Consider the following 7,291-nt stretch of genomic DNA (forward strand, 5'->3'; position numbering starts at 1 on the left):
TCTTGAACAGTCGTACAGTAAGTTGCCAGTTAGCATTAAACTTACGGATTGCAAGGCTATCAAAAGTAAATGCTTGAAAATGGAAAAAAATAATTTAAAAAAATTAGACAAAGGTTTCTTTCAGATTTCGAAGATAATATCTGCATCAAAAATAATAATAAAAAAAATTGAGCTGAGCATTCCATAGATAATAAAATCCGTGTGCCAAAGTCACGTCCTCACTATTTCATTTTCATTTATATTCATAACAAGCGTCATGGAAAATGACATGGACATATGCATGGGTTAACTATTTACAGATACCATTGCTTATTATAGTAAAAATATGACACTAAGAACAACGACGACGTTATTTTCAGCACTATGACGACTTATTTAGAATTTAGATATACAAAGGGTCAACGGTCCAAGATGGAACGAAGGTGCTGTTATCAGATTTATAAATAAAACATCTAAACCACCGAAGAGATCTTTTATGCAGAACAAGCCTTAAATATCAGGTTTGAAGTGCAGTACGGTGACCGTGAGCAGGCCTTGGAGTATCGCTTATTGATCCAAGAATTGAATTTTCGTAATGCTGGTCATCAGACTACAAAATATGCGAGTGAATCTAAAATATTACACAGTAGAGGCTATGCGAGTCCTTGCCGGGATTATGTTGCGGTTCAAAATCCTTGTTGTGGGTAAAACAGATCCGGACAATAAAGCGAACTCATTGTTTTGTCAGAACGTACAAGCGAACTATCGTAAAGTTGGCCATAATACTTCAGTGACGTTTCTCTCCGATTTTGTTTTCATAGAGGTGTCACAACTTGATGAAACGGATAGCTGAAAATAATCAGTGAAACCAGTTTTATTCGTCGCGCGACATTGGTGTAATTCGCAAGGTCGATAAACGACATACTTTGAGAAACAAAATTGCACTGAAATTACCTTCAGATTTGGAACGAATTCGGAGACTGCGACATCGAAGTTGTGACCACCAATTAAAGGAGATCAGGGACACAACACAGACCGGAATAAGACCGGGAAATGGAAAGTGAAGAATTGGACACCTTTAGAAGGAAGGAGAAGTACGGTATGTATAAAAGTTGGCGCCTTATCTTTTTTTTTTTTTTTTTTTTATTGTCAAGAAAACTCTTCATAACGAGCGTAACACGCACCACCCTCTCTCTCTTACAATAGCATGGTTTCATCACGGATTTGTAGCCTGTAGTTAGTGTTTCCCACTTTGTTGTACTGACATTTGTATACAATCCTGAGTTCAACGGGAGTAGTGCTCTTACTTCAGCTGCGTTGTTTAGATCAGGGATCCCCAAACTTTTTAGATCATCGGCCCCTTCATGGAGTGCTTGATCCCTCATCGATCCCTAGGCACGTACAAAAACTAGATTAATAATAAAAATAATTAAGTAGATGTTCATTTTCCAAATTCATTAGTGCGGGAAACTGCGTATCAAACCGTTTCAGTGTACATTAGCGTGGGAAACTGTATACAAAGCCCTACGAAACTGTTGTTCTGTATCCCCTCCCCTGTGAATATCTCTCATGAAATATTGGGAAACAAACAGGAAAAACTGTTGACTGTTAAGTGTTGGAGGAGGAGTTTCATGACAGGTGGACGATGGCAGGCAGACGGACTAGCTGAACTTCTCAGATCCCCATATTATACGCGTGCGTCACGTTTGCATTACCCCTAGTTTCGATACCAAACCTAACATCATTAATGATAATGAGAGGGAAACTTCGTAAATAATAGTGTTAATACTGAATACATTGAAAATAAATTAAGATACCTTTTTATTGAATTGTTTGACATCATTAGTGGGAAGGATTTGTTTGACGAGCATCAACAAGTGCATTGATATTGACGTTGGTGAGTTTTAGTCGTAAGTCGCCTCGCTCATCCAGGTTCAGTCTATTCCTCTGCTTTTTAAAACTGCATTTGCGTGGCTAAAACCAGCTTCAACTACGCACGAACTTGGGAATATAAGTAAAAATGACTCAACCGCTGCACTAAGCATGGGGCTTTTACTTCTGAACAATGCAAATAAAGAATGATATTGATGCGTTTATTAAGTATTTCAATAAGAATTTATCATTAGTTGGAATCACAAGGCAATGGACCGTTGTAATACCTGTTTTCACACAAATGAATCAACTTGGATTTTCCTTACCCATATGCTCTGTTTTTTTAATATCCATTATAACTATATGTTATAACTATTTATATTATTGTTTCATTAAAGTTCAAGCAGAATATAAAATAGACAATGAAAAGTAATTATATTTTGATAAAAATGTGTATCAGGAAGTTGTATTTTATATATTTTTATTTCTTATACGAATGTCAGCATTCGACCCCGACGTTCAGTTGACTCCCTTTTGACCCCCAGGCATTGATCGAACCCTCGAATAGTCCCACTTTGGAGACGCCTGGTTTAGGTCGAATGCGAATGAGTTTGTTCGATTAATATATTAATAGCGCGGCGCCAGCGTGGAGGAAATCCAGAACAAGCTTTGTGTGGATTTTGGCAGTGGATTTTCTGCCTACTCGATGCGGGGTTCTTGGGCATACAGGTTAAACAGAGTATTAACAAGAATTTTAGAAGCATTCAAAGTATTAATGAAGTGCAGGTAATTTCCATTTAACACGTCCTGCCTTCCTGTCCAAGCTAATGTACTTCCTTCACTTCCCATTAAGAAGTTATTATCCCACGCAATTGATAACGATTACAAATTCGTTACGAATTAGGATAAATGTAGTAGAAAATGGTAACACAACTAATGTAGTTAAGTGACTATGTAATTTTGTCCAGCAGTTAATGGATCTCTCTCTCTCTCTCTCTCTCTCTCTCTCTCTCTCTCTCTCCTGTTGGAAATCGTACCGTAATAAAAAAAATATCCGAACGATTTATTGCAATACTGTTGACAATCTAGTACAGTACGTGGTATAAATAATGACATAACTTTAGTAGTTTTTTAAAATAAAACAGTACTTGAGAAGATACCACAAATAAGTTCAGCAGTTACAAAATTAAGTGAACTGGCATATCGACGAAGTTAAAGAAGGTACTACGACAACACTTAGGAGTTTAGTGAGTATTTGACCAGGTGTGATATTTATTTTATGTTTACATATATAATATAATAAATAGGAGCAATAAGTATAATATAATAAATGAGAGCAATAAGTCATATAATAAATAAGAGCAAATTATTCGCTACTGAAGTTTGGAGAATACAATGCTTAATCATGAATAATGTCATATTCACGTATATATGATACGATGCTTTAACCTTCAGAGAAATTAGCGTGAGTGAAATTTCTCCTGAGTTTACCGGATGGTCGTACATCAACTGCGTTTTATTTATGTAAGAACATTATGTTCCTTCACGACTATATAACTTTAATAACTGTGGTACAGAATTTGATTCAGAGTTTAAGAAATGTACCATTCATGTTTTCTCATGCTGTGTGCAGAGGAGCTTTCTCAATGCAGAGGAAAGATAATTTGGCGCTACTTTGGCTTATCTACACGTCACCTACTAAATATGGCGGAAGCTCCTTAGGACGCCGTGTTTAGTACTAGCCCCTCGGGGATCAAAGTATCATATATACACCCATTTCTCTATTGTGTGGTCGACAAATTATGTTACGGTGCTTAGTACTAGCACCTCGGAATAGTTGACGCGTAGATAACAAGCCAAAGTAGCACCGATAATTCATAATAGTAGGCCTATGTATTCATAAATCCTAAAGGAAAGAGAAATTAGCGTTGGGATACGCTTTTTTAGATTTACCAGCCGTGCATGCAACTGCAGCTTGCAATCTTGTTCTTGCATCGTTTTCGGTTTACGCTGCAGAACGAAGGATGAATATTCCGGAACAACGGCTCTTCCGTCTTCGATTCCGAGAAGTGGAGTCTAGACTCGACTGTTCGGGAAACTATATGATGTTACTTGTGTTGTGGGTTTTCCCTTTTCTTATTCGTATCATTATTTGTGTCCATATTTGTATCCTTTCTGTATCCAGTCCCAGCATCTATATATGTGTACAGATGTTAAGTGCGTGAATATGTTGCTTATCTGAAGTTAATTCTCTCTCTCTCTCTCTCTCTCTCTCTCTCTCTCTCTCTCTCTCTCTCTCTCTCTCTCTTTACGCGTATTTTTTCTCAAGGGCAAATCATCCCGATCTTTACATACTAACACTAACATATACCGGGTATGCAAGTACACTCACACACACACGTATATGTATTTTTATATGTATACGTATATGAATATATATACAGTATATATATGTGTATATAAATAACACACATATTTACATCACACACACACCCACTCAAACACACACACACATATATTATATATAATATATATATATATATATATATATATATATATATATATATATATATATATGTATATATATATATGTGTGTGTGTGTGTGTGTGTGTGTGTGTGTGTGTGTGTGTGTGTGTGTAAGAATGAGTGTGTGTGTGAGAGAGAGAGAGAGAGAAAGAGCTATACATATAACTTTTTTAATTTTGGGTGTGTGTTTATATAAAATATAGACTGAATTACCCCTGCGTTTCTTGCGTGTCTATACGGTCCGACCTCCACGTCATATCAGATTGCGTTTCCTCTTCACTTGACTATATAATGTTGCAGCGTCCCTCACCTCTGATACTCGAGTTATCGGCGTTCGGATTTCGTGCCTCCTGCAGTAACAGTATGCCCCTTTTTCTTTCGATATAGAATAGGACTTCCGTTCATCTGTCACGCCCTTCTTCGTCGACTGCCATATCTCAGGTTGCTGTAATGATGAAGCAGAAATGAGACAACTGAATAAGATAAGTGTGAAAGTAAATGCAGCTCAAGAGAGTGATTATACATTTGCCTAGTGGATAGCCGCATAGTCTTTTGGTTTCCTGGCCATTTTACGGTATTCGATCTCTTCGTTAATGATTTTTCTCTTCCATCGACTCTATTTGAATAGAGCTTCATCCCCTTGCCTGTGCTCTTTTCATAATCTGGGATTAGTAAAAGTAATGATGCCACTTATTTCTTCTGCTTCTTTTGGAATAAATGACTGAATTTTTTAATCCACAATAAGAAACAATACTGAAGGTTGTTGATCTGCGTATTTGAGGGCACTTAGTATTTCAACACTAAACCTCAGATTATCTCTCTCTCTCTCTCTCTCTCTCTCTCTCTCTCTCTCTCTCTCTCTCTCTCTCTCTCAAGTCTTAACATTTTCATTCTGTATTTTTACAGCGCAAAACATCTTTGCCTTTTGTGATCTCCAACCCTATCTCACAGTCCCTTTAGTATTCTTTTCTCCTTTCCTGTTCTTTTATTAATTCTGCATTCTTTAAGAAAAAGTAATTAAACTTGAAATTCTCCTCAACTGTTACTTTATAGGCCTACTCACCCCTCATTTAGGGCTACTGTTTATCTTCATCTCCAGCCTCGCAAGACGGCTGACTTTGAAGTTGCTGTTGTTGTAGTTTGATGAAATTGAGTCTAACAATGGCTCTTGCCGAGTGAGATACCCTAAGGACTTTAAATCAGCTTCCCCTGTTCATTTCACATTTTCCCTCCCGTGTGTGGCTCAGCGATAAAGGGTTTCGATTTTCAGAGCACTTGCTATGCGTGTGCTTTTGTTATCTCCGAACATGTGATCAATAGGCCATGATTATCGAGCTCAAAACCTCAACTCATTACTCTCGAAATTCTTCCCACTTCTTGCCTTCCTCCTCCTCAGCACTTTCCCTGTTGTTATCATTATTATTCACAATGAACATGCAATGTTAGGCAATTTCAGCGATAATGGCAATTGGTACCCGTGTAACTTAACTCTGTTTGCAAAAATAGCCACCGGGTCATAAACCTTGTATTGTTCTCAGTTCCGTTGTGTGGGTATGCATTGATTATTTCATCAAACTGCTCTAACAACAATAGTCGCAGGGAAGAGAGTGGGTGTGTGATGAAGGATTAATATTTTTATCAAATGTCATGATATATGCTAATAAAGCTGGCTGTATATTCAGGAATCTGTTTCTTGTTTTAATTATCTCCGGCATTATCCATCTCTGTTTGTTCTCAATTTAGGGTGTTTTCTCTATTTGACGCCATTGTTCTGTGCATGAGCCTTGAAGACGCAAAATGACCGAAAGAACAGCATTTTAATTGACGATTAAAAGATAATTTATAGTAAAAAAAATTACAGTAAATGAATTGCAATTATACGTGGAACTGTTTTGATCACAAGGTAGGATGGTTCAATTTTTGATCAGTTAGCGGCGATGACATGTTTCCCGTCTTGCCGAAGGAGGTATTTAGTCCTAATCCAAAAAGGTACACTTTCAGGATTAATCTCGAGATTGGGCATATTCGAGCGTACAGTTCAGCTATTTGTTTCTACTTGCAAGTGACTTCGTTTTTAAGCAGTGTATGCATGCATATATGTTAATGTATGTACGTATATACATAAAAGGTGTATATATTATATACCTTTAATTAAATTTTGTATTCAGCAATATGAAAAATATACAGCAAGTATAATGTTTTGATCTTTGTGTTTTGCTTTTGTACTGACGAATGGATATACCTTGGACAATCTCCTTTTTACTGTAACCCGTGGCCACTTCACTTAATCATCTCGTGTCACTTAATCATCCATAAACGAGAAAATGGCAGCACCGCTCAAGAAAATTGCCAAATTTATCAAATTGTCACTCTTTTTTCCTTGAAAAGTTTCAACGGGATTAGCTAGCCTTGTCCCGGAACGGTCTCTCTCTTCTGGGCAGCCCGTGGAGGGGTTAAGCAGGATTTTCTTACCAGATCAAAGAGCCCCGAATTAAGGGAGGCAGATTTACTGTAGTCGGATTATAAGTGTCAGAAAAAAAGGTAATTTGGCTGGAGTATGGTCACCCTTCTCATGGACCTCCTGATGCCCGTTAGGCTTCTCCATCCCGGTTTTGTGGAGCCACTGTGAATCTTTTCCTCAACCGCAGATTTGAAATCTCTTAATAATCGCATCTGCGCTTCTTAATTACATTAAGTGTCAGTCTAACCACCTTGGTAAGTGTTCATTTAGAGGTTGGCGGATTTAAAGGTTAAAGGGTTGCCAATGAGCAGCAGAGATAAGGGACAGTTCGTTGCGCCTCGAGACCGGATTTTATACACAACCATAGGACCCATCTCCGTAGGGAACCAGACAGTGGGCGCGATGTCTAAGTAGATAGATTTAGGAAAATCCGCCCCCCTGAGCCTTCCCCA

The sequence above is a fragment of the Macrobrachium rosenbergii genome, chromosome 2, assembly GCF_040412425.1.
Source record: "Macrobrachium rosenbergii isolate ZJJX-2024 chromosome 2, ASM4041242v1, whole genome shotgun sequence".
NCBI classification, from domain to species: domain Eukaryota; kingdom Metazoa; phylum Arthropoda; class Malacostraca; order Decapoda; family Palaemonidae; genus Macrobrachium; species Macrobrachium rosenbergii.